The 15882-nt window shown below is 39.2% G+C and overlaps 1 long non-coding RNA gene across 2 annotated transcripts in view; it reads right to left on the bottom strand.

The window, feature by feature from the left end:
• LOC107976397 (uncharacterized) overlaps nucleotides 1–12484 on the bottom strand; it is a 45691-nt gene extending 33207 nt beyond the window's left edge. Inside the window, exons 1-2 of one of the 2 annotated variants that reach the window (XR_008536930.2) lie at nucleotides 12176–12484; nucleotides 1161–2554 (exon numbers count right to left, since the gene is read on the bottom strand). This is a non-coding gene — a long non-coding RNA (uncharacterized LOC107976397). The remainder of the gene's footprint in view (nucleotides 1–1160; nucleotides 2555–12175) is intronic. The other variant, XR_010159296.1, reaches the window with a different exon arrangement.
• Between the last annotated feature and the right edge of the window lie 3398 nt (nucleotides 12485–15882).

Raw genomic sequence — 15882 nt, 5'->3', positions numbered from 1 at the left:
TATGGTTATTTGGTCACAGATTCTAATTCCACTTGACTTCGCAGAATACATGGTGCAGAATGAATAACCTTTACTCTGGCAATTCACCATTATATTCCCAAATTATACTCACAATCTTCTTTCATTGTTCATTATATTAATGTAGCCATGACTTTATGAATTTATGGAATAGATATTAACATATAATAGCTGCATCTTCTGCCTTGAATTCTAGACAAGTATTTGTTTGCTGGTAATCTTATTTGATAAGTCCAGAGTAAATGAATTGTATCAATTCATCACTAAATGCAATTCCTGTAAGGCTTTATTCCTGAGAGCAAGTAAGGAAACACTATTTGTTTATTGAAGAGAATGATGGAATCACATTTTGGCAAAATTATGGGGAGTAAGCAGATGGGAAATGGGAGAAAAGCCACATGGGTAATAAAAATCATGAGTTTTCACCACATAACTAAAATATAAAGGAAAATTCTCCTGGGAACCCCATAGGTCATTTGATTCAACAACAGTGATTTATTTTCCATTCAGCAAGGGTTCTACACTTTGGAGCAAAGGGAGTCTTACGACACATGGTTCTCAGCTCCAGCTGTGACAGGGAAAAAGGGCTGTTGATAGAATAATCCTGACCCAGATAATGAGATCCTTAGCTACCTGCATCTAATAGCTTCACAGGACATCTCAGGATGGAAGTCAGCCAAGAAAGCCATTTTCGTTTGCCTTTTACTTTAATTTGGCACAAACAGTGGACACTTATTTCTCTAAAAAATAAATTATTTAAAAAAATTGAGCCGGGCACGGTGGCTCACGCCTGTAGTCCCAGCACTTTGGGAGGCCGAGGTGGGTGGATCACAAGGTCAGTAGTTCAAGACCAGCCTGACCAACATGGTGAAACCCCGTCTCTACAAAAAATGCAAAAATTACCTGGGTGTGGTGGCACGCACCTGTCATCCCAGCTACTCAGGGGGTTGAGGCAGGAGAATTGCTTGAACCCAGGAGGCAGAGGTTGCAGTGAGCCGAGATCACACCACTGCATTCCAGCCTGGGCTACAGAGTGAGACTCCATATCAAAATATATATATACATATATTAACGGGGTCATTTCACTTGATAGAACAGCCTATATCTCAAACTAGGTAAAAAGCTTTAAAAGTACTACCTACCTTCCTGGCTTATTTCATTCCATCCTTCATCTTTCATTCATCCCTGTCCTTGTGATGTCACACTGGGTGTTATGTCACAACTACTGAGGGTGGAGGGACCGATCAATAACTAGAGCAATTTGGGATGTGAATGCAGGAGGGAAGTGGCCACTAAAGAACTCTGAGACTCAGTGTGGTGGCTCATGCCTGTAATCCCAGCACTCTGGGAGGCTGAGGTGGGAGGATCTCTTGAGCCCAGGAGTTGAAGACCAGCCTGGGCAACACAGTGAGACCCCTATCTCTACAATTTTTTTTTTAATTAGCTGGGCACGGTGGTGCATGCCTATGAGCCCAGCTACTTGGGAGGCTAAGGTGGGAGGATTGTTTGAGCCCAGGAAGTTTAGGCTGCAGTGAGTCATGATCACACCACTGCATTCTAGCCTGGGCAACAGAGCAAGACCCTGTCTCAAAACAAACAAACACACAGACAGACAGACAGACAGACAAATAAAAGGAATTCTGAAGCTACTTCTGGTTTGCCGGACTAGGATTGAGCAGTAGCGAGCCAAAAATGTTTTCTAATTAGGAGTAGGGCATGATCAGATCAAAAAGTCACAGTAGTGATCATATGGAGGACAGACTGGAAGAGAAAGACAATGGACTTCGCACTATCACTTGGAAAGCTCTAGAAATACACTAAGGAGAGAAATGCAAAAGACTAAGACAGTGGTTTTGGGGATAGAAAGAAGAAAACAGTCAACAGTCAGGTCCTGTCCATTCTCTCTCTGAAATTTCTTTACCAATTTAGTCAAGTGTCTCAATAATGTCCTTTATGGCATTTTGTTTTCCTCCAGTCCAGGATCTTGTCCAGGGTCACATATTGTGTTTAATTGTTGTGTCTCTTTAGTCTCCTTTAATCTGAAACAGTTCATCAGCTTTTCATTATCTTTCATGACACTGACATGTTTGAAAAGTACGGGTCAGTTATTTCATAGCTTGTTTCTTAATTTTTGTTTGTCTGATATTTTCTCAAGATTTGATTTGAGTTATGCATTTCCAGTGGGAATACCACGTAAGCAATGTTGTGTCCTTCTGACGGTCACATCTGGAGACCACATGATGTCCACTTGCTCTTCATTGGTTATGTCAATCTTGATTATCTGGTCAGGATATTGTCTGGTTTTCCCACTGTATAGTTACTATTTTCCTTCTTGTTATCAATTTGTGATTAGTGGAAAAATACTTTAAGACCACAGAAATATTCTGCTCTTCAACAAACTTTCTTGCCTAGATTTAGCATTCTCTGATGATTCTTGTCCAAATCAATCTTTACCATGATGTTTGCAAAATTGCAATTTTCCGAATCTTCCATACCGTACACCAGAACTTCCATTTTTAACCAGACACATTACTACCTGAAAGAAAGGACCACATACCACAGTTTGGTCATGGTTTATTAACTAAATCCTAACAAGTGTTCTGTGGGACTTCCAAGAAGTCTTCTTAAAAGTGCAAGGGTGAGGTAGAAGTGGGGACTGGTGTCTTCCTCCTCCTTCCTAGGAAGAACATGGTGTAAGAAGAGAAAAGAGCAAAATATTAGGGCCCCGAGGGACACAAAGTTGCTGGGTAACTAAAAAAAAGAAAAAGAGTAACCTGTGTAGAGGTCTGGAAAAATCAAACATCAGAACTGAGTGGTGCCTCCAGAATCAAGGGAAGGAAGATGTTTAAGGAGAGTAGAATGAACAGTTCAAACATCATAAGGAGGTCAAACGAAATAAGGACTGAAAAGTCTCTATTGAATTCAGCCATTTGGAGGTCTTTGATAGCCTAATAAGAGGAATTTTATTAAAATGGATGGGAAACCTGGACTGCAGCAAGTTAAGGACCAAACAAAAAACAAAATATTAGCATTAAGTTTAGATGTTTCTTCCACAAAATTTGCTTCAAAAGGAAAGGAATAGGATCAGGCAAAAACTAACCCTCAGACTATATATTGAGAGGAAAAACACTATCTTGTTCCATCTTGACTTTCCAGTCAAGATGTATGCTTGCATGTAGTAAACAATGAATAAATATTAGCTGAATACAAACTAGACAGAAAAAGGCTCCTCCCTTAGAGAACTCACACTCAAGTAAGTAAATAAATAAATGGGGTAGGATGAATGGTTGAGGGTTTTTATCAGGATAAAAGATACTGGTTTTTCAAGTTTATGATATTATGCATACAGCTTTATGAGTTTTGACAAACAAATGCAGTCATACAGCAACCATGACAAATTATTGATTATTTCTATCACCCTCACCCCCCAAATTCCCTCATGTCCCTCACCCACACACCCTAGTCTGTGGCAACCACTGATCTAATTTCTGTCCCCATAGTTTTGACTGTTTCAGAATGTCATGTAAATGGCATTCAAACGGGAGTCTATTTGTTTACTAGATAATCAAACCAGAGCCTTTTGCATCTGGTTTATTTCATTTAGTATAATGCTTTTAAGATTCATCCATGTTGTTGCTTGTGTAGTTCATTCCTTTTGATTAGTGAGTGCTATCACAATTTGTCTGTTTCTCTCAGTTGATGAACATTTGAATTGTTTCCAATTTGGGCCAATTATAAATAAAAATGCTATAAACCTTTGCATACAGGTCTTTGTGTGGGCGCACATCTTCATTTCTCTTGGTCCTTGGGAGAGGGTTACTGAGTATAAATTAGCTTTTTAAGAAAACTGCCAAACTTTTCCCAAGTGATTATACCATTTTGCATGCCAACAATTTATGAGTTCCTGTTGCTTTGCATCTTCCTCAGAACTTGATATTGTCAGTTTTTAAAAGTTTGGCCGTTTTAATGCATGTACAGTGATATCTCGTTGTGGTTTTAATTTCCATTTCCTACTGCATTTGCACTCTGTTAATTATGTTGAATATCTCTTCATGTGTTTATTTGTCATTTGTACCTCTTCCTTGGTGAATTCAAATCTGTTGCTCATTTTAATTATTGGGTTGTCTGTTTTCTTATTATTGAGTTGTGAAAGTCTTTACATACTCTGACTTCAAATCCTTTATCAAATAGGTGTTTTTCAAACATTTTCTCCAAGTCTGTGGCTTGTTTTTCCACTTTCTTAACAATGTTTTTTGAAAAGCAGATGTTTAAATTTTTGATGAAATCCAATTTATCAAGTTTTCATGGTTCATACTTTCGTGTTCTATCTCAGAAATCTTTGTCTAATTCAAAGTCCTATGTTTTCTTCTAAATAGTTCATAGTGTAGATTTTAGGTCTATAATCCATTTTGAGTTAGGTTTTGTATGTGGAGAAAATAAGAGATTTGAACATAGGTACCATTAGAGAAAAAGAGCGATTGAAGATATATAATATAAAAAATTACAAAAGAGTCAAAAGCAGATTGGAACAGGAGTTCATGAGGACACAAATGAATCCCTTTTCCCACTAAAACAAAAAGGAAAGAAATTAAAGCAAAATTTGTAAGTGGGTGGGGTTGGGGGTGTTAAATGGTATCACCTCTTGGTCTCCATTTTCTCTGGAAGGAGACAAGATCATCTGATAAAAGAAGGGAGACAAGGCTAGAGAACAGTATGTTGGAGAAGAGTAACTAAGATCTGGCATAGATACCATGGAGAATGGGGAAGAGAGGTAACCACTAAAAAATAAAAGGGAAGCTAAATGATGGTAAGGGCCCAGGTGAGTCTCGGAACCTTGAAATTGCAATTGCTTTTGTTAGGCAATTGTCCTTGGTTGTATTGCTGAACATGATCAGCATACGAGTGATGAGGCCAATGCAGGAGAGGCTTGGCAGAGGACAAGGGAGTGAATTCACTGAGACTGACGAGAGGTGACACTCCTGTTTGGACGGAAGAGGAAATTAGTCCAAGAGAAACAGACAGGAGGAGACTATAAGAAGTGACTGCAGGAATGAGAGGTCTAGGTGAGGCTGCAGAGCAAACTCCAAATCCAGTGGTTATTCTGTGCTTTTTGCCTCATGGGATCAAATTACATATTTGATCTATACATCAGGATGTATTTGGCTGCAAATAAAAAAAATTTAGTTTAACCAGATAAAAGTGATGTAAACAACACAGGTTTGTTTTAGTTTTGTTTTTTCTCCATTTTGTTTCTCTTCCATAACAAGAAGCCTGGAAGTAGGAAGCTCTGGGAATGGTAAAATGAGTGGCATGACAGTGTCAGGACTCTGGGGCAATCTCTCTGCTATTGGCCTGGTTTGCTCTCATAATTACAAAATGGCCACCAGAACACCAAGCCTTACATCTTTTCATGGCCATATTCCTTTCTCTTTTTATTTTTATTGTTTTTTTTTTTTTTTTTTTTTTTTTGCATTTAAGACGCTTTTATTGTGGACAGTTTAAAGCATAAAGAAAAGTGACAAAATAGCAAAGTGAACCCCATGTACTCATCACTCAGCTTTAACAGTGATCAACTATGGGCAAACTTGCTTATCTTCCACCACCACCTACATCCCTCCTCCTGGGTTATTCTGGACATTCCGTGCTGGAACTCATCCTTGACTTCTTTCCCTGGTCCCACACATCTAATCCATCAGCATGTTCCACTGTTTCTGTTTTGTTTTGTTTTGTTTTGTTTTGTTTATCTCCAAAATATACCCTGACGGTGTCCTGCCCTCCATCTCCATTGGTGTTACTCTAGTGCAGGTACCATCATCTCTCACCTGGACCACTCCAAGAGCCTCCTAATTGGTTTTCCTGCTTCTTCTCTTGTCATGGCCATATTTCATAGGTAAGAAGGGGGAAAAGGGTTTATACTCATGGTCTGTCTTTTCACATGGAGGAAATTTTCCCAGAAGTCTTTCCCCGCTAGATTTCTCTCCGTTCCCATTGGTTGGTATACAACCCCCCACTGGTAAATTTGACGGGCTTAAAAATTAATTAATTAATTAATTAATTTCAGCCTTAGGCTTTCCATTTACCTGACTTCTTTGATGTTAGTCCACAGTCACATATTAGATAATGCCCCTAAAGTGTCTTCATATGCTGAACTTGGATCTTTTGTGTTTAAGCTAACAAACGGATATTTGAGGTAGGTAGAGGGAGCTACCTGGTAGGCAACAGGTTGATTTCAAATATATTGCCATCTTTCTCTGCCTCAGTGTTTCAACAATTATTTGAATAGTTATTGCATTTTACCTTCGTTTTACTAAAAGTATAAAATATAAAATGAAATTGTTAATAATGGGAATTAGAAGCATTGGTCTTATGAACAATCGTGACAATCAGAAACATGGGAATCCTCAGCCTCCTCAGATACTTTTTTAGACATAAACTGATTAATTTTTGTTCAGTTGTAATGGAAAAATACAAAATTGATAATATGAGTTAAATGCTAGAACCATATTGCAAAGGTTATGCCTAAAGTTTCATATAGGTATATACAATTATTTATACTCTGGACTAAAATCCTCCTTGTAACATATAATTCTATTGTTCAGCTTTGACACATTTGATTTAAATCCACATTTTCACAAACTCGTGTATGAAAAGGGGACTGTCTTCCTTTCTTTATATTCAAAATTCTCCAGTCCTGTGATTTTGTTGAATCAATTTCTCTCATTCCTTCCCAATACCCGCACCAATCCTTTTACTCTTAACAGAAATCTAATATTGCTATTCCTCTTATGTTTACCTCTGACTTTTCGTCTCTGTGCTGAACCGCAGCTCTCCCCTCTCAGCCCTTTTCGTTGGAGTCATACTCTTTTTCCTTATCCCTACATTGTTGGCCAAACATCTTGATTATTTTTCTTCCCAGAGTGATTCTAAATGCCCTTAGGCAAAGGGATTAGAAATATAGTCAACATAAAGAATTAGAAATTAAAATAACTCATCTGTTGATGAGTGCCCTCTGTTTCTTAGTATGTTATTGCATGTAGATTATTTCTTGCTCATCCTCTCTAGGCCATAAGAACTATTCCTCTGCTCATAACAGCTGTGACTATTCTGTTATAAGCACTAAATAACTCTAACAAACAAAATGTAGTGAACAGTGCACACAGAAGACCTAAATTCCAATCCAATGTCGGTCTTTCACATCATAATAAACACAGCAAAATCCTACTCATTTACACGTAGTAGAGAGAAAACTCTAAAGTTGTGAAAAGTCTGAATTAGAGACTTTAAAAAACCAAATCATTTAAAAACAAGCAATGGGGAAAGGATTCCCTATTTAATAAATGGTGTTGGGAAAACTGGCTAGCCATATGCAGAAAACTGAAACTGAACTCCTTCCTTACACCTTATACAAAAATTAACTCAAGATGGATTAAAGACTTAAATGTTTAAGACCTAAAACCATAAAAACCCTAAAGAAAACCTAGGCAATACCATTCAGAACACAGGCATGGGCAAAGACTTCATGACTAAAACACCAAAAGTATTGGCAACAAAAGCCAAAATTGACAAATGGGATCTAATTAAACTAAAGAGCTTCTGCACAGCAAAAGAAACTATCATCAGAGGGAACAGGCAACCTAGAGAACGGGAGAAAATTTTTGCAATCTATCCATCTGACAAAGGGCTAATATCCAGAATCTACAAGGAACTTAAAGGCAGGCGGATCATGAGGTCAGGAGATCGAGACCATCCTGGCTAACACAGTGAAACCCCGTCTCTACTAAAAATACAAAAAAATTAGCCGGGTGTGGTGGCGGGCACCTGTAGTCCCAGCTACTCTGGAGGCTGAGGCAGGAGAATGGCGTGAACCTGGGAGGCAGAGCTTGCAGTGAGCCAAGATTGTGCCACTGCACTCCAGCCTGGGTGACAGAGGGAGACTCCATCTCAAAAAAAAAAAAAAAAAAAAGGAAAAAAAAAAACGACCCCATCAAAAAGTGGGCAAAAGATATGAACAGACACTTCTCAAAAGAAGACATTTATATGGCCAACAAACATATGAAAAAAAGCTCATCATTACTGGTCGTTAGAGAAATGCAAATCAAAACCAAAATGAGATACCATCTCACGCCAATTAGAATGGCGATCATTAAAAATGTCAGGAAACAACCGATGCTCAAGAGGATGTGGAGAAATAGGAACACTTTTACACTGTTGGTGGGAGTGTAAATTAGTTCAACCATTGTGGAAGACAGTGTGGAGATTCCTCAAGGATCTAGAACCAGAAATACCATTTGACCCAGCAATCCCATTACTGGGTATATACCCAAAGGATTATAAACCATTCTACTATAAAGACACATGCACACATATGTTTACTGCAGGACTATTCAAAATAGCAAAGACTTGGAACCAACCCAAAAGCCCATAAATTATATATTGGATAAAGAAAATATGGCACATATACACCATGGAATACTATGCACCCGTAAAAAAGGATGAGTTCATGTCCTTTGCACGGGCATGGATGAAGCTGGAAACCATCATTCCCAGCAAACTAAGAGAAACAGAAAACAAACACTGCATGTTCTCACTCGTAAGTGGGAGTTGAACAATGAGAACACATGGACACAGGGAGGGGAACATCACATACTGGGGCCTGTCAGCAGGGGTGGGGAGCTAGGGGAGGGATAGCATTAGGAGAAATACCTAATGTAGATGATCGCTTGATGGGTGCAGCAAACCACCATGGCACGTGTATACCTATGTAACAAACCTGCATGTTCTACACATGTATCCCAGAACTGAAAGTATAATAATAATTTTAAAAAATGCTAAATCATTGTATTCCTTTTGGAAACATACAGTAACTTGAACTAGTAAGAAGGAGTTTCTAAGTAGAAGCTCTAGTTGCCTACTTTAGTGATGGAATAACACTTTGGGTAGTTAGCTGTATCTATTTACATATAAATAGCAAATGCATCTATCTCCTTTGCTTTTAAGTAGGCTAACATCCTAACCACCATAACCACACAATCACAGTCTCACTTAGGGGATTAATTTGCTTTCTTTAGATAGCAGTAAAAGTTATTCCTTCCAAGAATGGTTTCGTTAGCGATTTACATTTTACATTATTTTAATCTCCATAGAGTTATATGCCTGACAAATTTAGAAAGGGTTAGAAAGGGATACACTGAATTAAAATAGTGTATATGATTTCAACTGCAAGGGGCAGATTCAAACATTGCCTTAGGCTGTGGTGACCCTCAATTTATCACTCAATTTATCATAAATAATTAGGCAGTCATTTGTTATAATATGTATGGGTCTTGAGGTTAGAGAAACAAAGCAAGATTATACTGAAAGTTTGTACTGAGAATTTGCAGGCTTTGATAACCCTAAGATACAGCACTTAACTAATGCCCTACCTCCACCTCTCAAATTTATTTTAAGGATAAAAAAAAGGGAGAGTAAGTGCCATTCAAACCCCATAAGATTTATAGTAAGACCACTTTAGTTTTTACCCGGTGCACATGGCACTGTGACCCTGAACAAGTCACATAACCTCTCTAAGCCTGTTTTCCAGCTACAAAATGATATTACCAGCCTCAGAACATTATTATTATTAATTATTAATTATTATTTTGAGACAGGGTCTTGCTCTGTTGCTCAGGCTGGAGGGCGGTGGTGCGATCACAGCTCACTGCAGCCTCAACCTTCTGGGCTCAAGTGATTCTCCCACCTTAGCCTCCTGAGTAGCTAGGACTACAGGCACGTGCCACCACAACAGGCTATTTTTTTTTCTTTTTAAGAGACAGGATTTCACCATGTTGGCCAGGCTGGTCTCAAACTCCTGAGCTCAAGTGATCCTCCTGTCTCGGTCTCCCAAAGTGGTGGAATTATAGGCATGAGTCACTGCACCTGGCCAGAACATTATTTTGATTATTAACTTTAATCATGCGCAAGAAAATGTTTTGTAAACTGTTTTGTACCATTTGAAAGCTAGAATAAAAATGGAGAAACATTTACTTTGTATTTTGTTGTTTTTTAAATAGAACTGTTCTGGTTTTGGCTTAGAGGAAATGTTTTCTCTAACACCTGGCACCTTTTGAAAAACTACTAATAAACTCTTTCACCTGTGATTGACTTGTAATTATTTCATACTTCTGTGAAGAGAAGGAAGTATGATAGAAAGTAGTGATTTTAGACAAATTCTCAAATCACCCCTACATTCCTGAAGACTTTTTGGTCAGGAAAGCATCCCTGTGTAGATGAAATGTGGAGTTTAAATTGATTTTACAAAAACATCAAAAACTTTTAGTTACATTGTTAAAAATTAAATCTCCACTATGTTTTGTCTGAACAAGAATTAGTTTTACAGTTGGGCACGGTGGCTCACGCCTGTAATCCCAGCACTTTGAGAGGCCGAGGTTCCGGGGATCACTTAAGGCCAGGAGTTCGAGACCAGCCTGGCCAACATGGAGAAGCCTCATCTCTACTAAAAATACAAAAATTATCTGGGCATGGTATTGGGTGCCTGTAGTCCCAGCTACTTGGGAGGCTGAGGCAGGAGAATTGCTTGAACCCAGGAGGCGGAGGTTGCAGTGAGCCAAGATCGTGCTACTACTGCACTACAGCCTGGGTGACAGAGTGATATTCTGTCTCAAAGAAACAAACCAAACCACAAGACTAGTTTTACAATGATAGTTTAGTAGTAGAGTCCTGAGAAATGACAGAAAAGAGCTGAAGGGAAGAAATGTCTTTAACATTTTTGTAGTTTTACATAAATAAAAACCAAAATAGCAATTATTTACTAGACTAGATAATCTAACTCCAGGTGCTGATAGGTAATATCACCAACAAACAATTTTATTGTTAGTAGGACTTTAAGTGCTGAATAAAGAGCAAAAAAGAAGAGGAAAAGTAAATATGTAATAATACATTACCTATCACAGCTCAGAAATTCAGAAATTTCGCTCAGGTCAAAATGCCAGTCATTTCACCCCTGCCAAAATCTCCTTGGAGAGCCTATCTGCCTGCAGACTGGAAGGACATTCCTTAAATAATAGGGGCTGTGCTCTGCTGTCTGACCAGCTAATTTGACTAGGGGCAGTCACTTGGCCCAAACTGAGTAAATCATATTCTGAGAGACACAGAAACTGAAGTGGATAGTGTTGACACTGAAGATGCGAGGTCATGAAGACTTGTTGCCAAGACTGGCAGCATGGCAGCTCAAAACCATATGCAAGCCAGTGTTATGAGGGTAAAGTAACCAAAAAAACTTACAGAGATGCAGAATAACTAGTCTGCCAAAAGGAAAATGGAGCAGATGTGAAACAAGGACAAAGAGATTGGAAAACCAAGCAAAGGGAGGAACAGAAAGAGGAAGAGAAGCTGCCTGATCACACATGCTTTCTTCAGTTGAGTTCTGTATAATAACTTAAAATAAATCTCCTTCCCATTACTTGTGCTGGCTCCAGTATGTTTTGATTCCTCAGAACCAGAGATTACTTTAGTAAGATATGCACCAACTGGACTAGAGCCAAAAGTAAAAAAGTAAACAAGAAATGCATCTGAATAGCCAAATTGCATTTTCAAAATACTATATACAAAAGATCTTGTGATACTAAAAATCCTTTATTACTTTTTAAATTTGTGTAACAACTGTATTAAGATTTAACTTACATCCTATAAAATTCACCCTTGTTTCATTGCTTGTTTACTTTCAACTTTTTAATTCCATCAGGCTTCCAGATCTAGTGTCCAAGTCTATGAGTAGCTTTATTAACAGAGAGAATGGCCAGGAGAAGCAAGCACACCACAGCAATAAAAAGTGACAGTTGACGGCCTAGCAGCAAAGGAGGAAACAGAAAAACTATAAATAGGAGTACAATAATTCCAAAGAAGAAAAAAAAAAAAAACAATCTGGGGCCATTTAGAGTGTTTTCGTCAGGCTCTTTTGGTTCCGAGGAACAGCTCAAGTTACATATAATATTAGGGGAAGGAGTTATAAGGAATGAAGAAAACAGGGATCTCAGCCCCAAAAGGCCTCGTGGGAACCCAGGAGAGGCCAAATCACCAAGCCTCTGGAAGAACAGGAGCTTCAAGAGCCAAAAGTCTCATGAAGACTGGAGCCAGGACGTCATCGGGAATCCAAGGTTACCTCAGGACTTCAGCATCGGGAGTTCACCTCAGCGATGAGTTATTTTTGTGAATCTGCTCTCCCTTGCCTCTGTGCTTGTCAGTGTCGTTCGGTTTCTGGGCTTGCCCCTAACTGACTTCCTCGTCCTTTCTTTGGAATTTGCAAACTGGCAGCTCCTGACCTATTTCAGCCTGCAGACTCATTGTGTTTGGCCAGCATGACGCCTTTGCATTGTTGAGAATTCCGAAGTCTCTGGGCGTGGCATGAGCTTGGCAGTCCGGAATCTTTACGTGCGGCATCACCTTCGCCGCGCCCTCTTCTCTCATTGGCACTGCCTGTCTACTGCCGAGGGCATTTGAGTGTGGGACCCATGCCCTGCATTTCTTCGCTACCCCACAGCTTCTGCTCATCGTAATATCTGGTTTCTTATCAGTTTTGCTTGTTCTATCCCATGGACTCTGTCTGTACTGTATATCCCTTTAGCTCCCACTGCTAACCAGTCATTCAAATTCTCCAAAGGGAGAATCTGGACCATCTCACCCATTTTGGGCTAAACTTGTCCCATTGGTTCATAGTATAGAAAGCGGCCAACCTATAGGATAGCTGCTTTGGGTCACGTGTGGGCTCTTTGCCCAATCAGCCGTGGCTGAGGGGCAGCCTGGCCCACTTAGACCAGAGCACTGCTGTCTAGGCCCGCACCTCCGCAGGGACTGTGGGCAGAGCAGTTACCTTTAGAAAGCACCTAGGGACAGGCGGCCACTGTCACTGTCCAGTGCACTGGGTAAGAGTGACCCAACTCTTCAAACCATAAAAAGCCCCAGAGAATCAGGCTCCATCTAGCCTCCCCAGATAAAGTCTATGACAGTAACATGAAGTCTTTAAGAGAAGGTTAAATTGTGTTCAGTTTCTTCTATTTAAGGAAGCACTGATGTGTACAGTAGACTTTGGAGTAATTTCCATTAAAAATTATTAAAGTAAAAATAGTAAAAAGTATTTAATATGTACTCATATTTGGAACAGCTTGGGTTTCTTTTTTTCTCAATTCAATCTCATTTTCCTTTGAAATAGAAACTAGGAAGTTGTTGAGTAGATATCTCTGAACATTTTCTAATCTTGGCTCTGCCACTTCCCAGCTAGCAAATCTTTTGTAATACAGTGCCTCAATTTCCTCATAGATAAAATGAGGATAATAATAGTACATCTTTCACAGGGCTGGCACTTTAAATGAGAAAAATCCAAATTAAACATTTAGGATGGGTACCTGGTTTACAGTAAGTGTTAAAAATTGTTAACTATTAGTATTATTGCTGCTTTTGTTGTTTTGTTGTTCTTATATAAATAGGGGAGCTATGTACTAACATTAGTAGAGTTTTTATAATGGTTGATAATAGTTGAGGTTTTCCTATTTGTATATACGTAATTACTTTTCCTTGACACAGTGTTCTAGCTCTGTCATAAAAATTGTGTATTGCATTTCCAATTAAAACAAATTGCTTCAATCAGATTGCTTAACTGTATAACAACAGGGTATTGTTTGGGGAGATCTGAGCTTATTTTAACCCTAGTGCTGGTCTATCTACCCATTAGCTTATCTTGGTGCCTAGACTGAAAGGCAACCTTCAGAGCAGGCCCCAGTGCAGACAGTTGTCAATTTGAAGGTAAACACCTTTGAAATACAACAAAGGCTATAGCTGATGTCAAAGGACTTATCTAAAGACCGTCTCTTTGGAGTCTCTGGCCAGTTCTAGGATGACTTCCTGCCTGGAAACCAGACAGGAAAGTGCTGAATGGGTGCACGCCAGCGGGGCTGGGTCTTGAAAGGAGTGGGACTCAATGAAACCGTTAGAATCAACAAGGGAGCTTTAGAAAACATACCAATGCTGGTCCCATCTTAGACCAATAAAATTCTGGAGCTCGGAGGTGGGGCACAAGAAAGGGAGAAGGTGAGCAGCCATATTTTTTAAAGCTCCCCAGATGCTTATAATGTGCAGCCAGGGCTCAGAACCCCAATGTTCTGGGGCTTCAACTAATTTGCCTCTGCTACTGAGCACTACTCAGAAGAGAGGCTAGCAGGTAAGAACAGAGGAAAGGAGGAAAGAAGACATTGCCCAAGAACTTGGTCATCATATCAGCCTTGTCAGCAGTTTATCAAGCCTTACCCTGTGCTCAGCACTGTGTGGAAACTGAGCAGAGGGTGAAAAGAAGATAATGATTAATACTGCCTGCCTTCACAGAGCTTTCAAAATAGTTGAAGAGTCAAAATTAGCACACAAGAAATGGTGGTAGAACCGTGAAGCATTATGTTGTGGCTATGATGAAAAGAACATGCTCCGAGAGTTTGGCGAAGGGCAAGGTGAAAGTCAAGATGGAGGAGGTGGAACCTCCTGAAGATGAGAAGGATTTGGGCACAAAAGGAGCCTGAGGAAGTGCATTACAAGCACAGTGAACAGAATGAGCAAAATCAAGAAAAGGCATGGTGTGGGCACAAACAGTGACAGACCAGTCCAACTAGGGTGGAGGATGTTTATTGGGCAGTAGTAGTAAATACACTTGGATAATTTCAGTAGAGTGGGACCAAATTTAGAATATCGGGGTACTAGACTGAATAATTTAAACATCATGCATTAGGGAACAGGGAGTCATTATGGGGTCGTAAATAAAGATAGACAATGTGTTTTTGGTTTTTGTTGTTATTGTTTACAGACAGGGTGTCACTCTATTGCCTAGGCTGGAGTGCAGTGGCATAATCATAGCTGGCTACACCATTGAACTCCTGGGCTCAAGTGATCCTCCCACCTCAGCCTCCTAAGTAGCTAGGACTACAGGAGACACCACCATGCCCAGCTATTGTTTTAAAAAAATTTTTAGAGATGGGCTCTTGCTATGTTGCCCAGGCAACACACAGAAAAGTAAAAGGAACCAGAAAAATATTATGCATAATCTCTAAACACAGGGCACATCTGATGAGGGCCATCTTGCTACATGATTACATGGCAGAAAGCATCACATGGACAAGAGGAAGAGCAAGACAGGACCAAACACACTTTTGTGACAAACCCACTCCCATGTTAACCCACCCCATTTATGAAGGCAGAACCTAGGTTTGTTCTTTTTTTTTTTCCATACTAGAAATAGTAAGAAGGAACAAATTTTAAGAGTTAGCAATATACTGAGGGTGAAAAAGAGAAAAGAGTCAAAGTTGTCATGTTCTTGGCAAATGTAAATAAGACAAAGCAAAAAGAGAACCCATAGACAAAATGAAAGATTAAACAGCAATATAGAAAAAAAATGAAACACATATGATAGAAAAGAGGCTAATTTCCATAAAATATAAACAGCTTGTACCAATCAATAATGGTCAACAACCTAATAGGAAAATGGGCAAAGGACATGAACAAATGGTTCTAGAAAAGGAAATACAAATGGGTTTTAAAAACAAAAGATAATCCACTTCACTCACAATTAAGTGTGCAAGTTAAAATGAAAATGAGATAACATTTTAACAAATTTGCAAAGACCAAAATGTTTAATAGTACGCTTTGTTAAAGAGGATGTTGGAAAATAGGCAATGCATACATTGCTGATAAGACCATTTGTCTTATCAAGGTGATTTATGTGATCACTTGCAGGATAATTGGACAATAGATATTGTATTAGTCTGTTTTCACACTGCTATAAAGAACTTCGCTGAAACTGAGTAATTTATAAAGGAAAGAGATTTAATTGAC

Source organism: Pan troglodytes, chromosome 7, assembly GCF_028858775.2.
Source record: "Pan troglodytes isolate AG18354 chromosome 7, NHGRI_mPanTro3-v2.0_pri, whole genome shotgun sequence".
Lineage (NCBI taxonomy): Eukaryota > Metazoa > Chordata > Mammalia > Primates > Hominidae > Pan > Pan troglodytes.
This window is presented reverse-complemented; position numbering and strand designations above follow the sequence as displayed.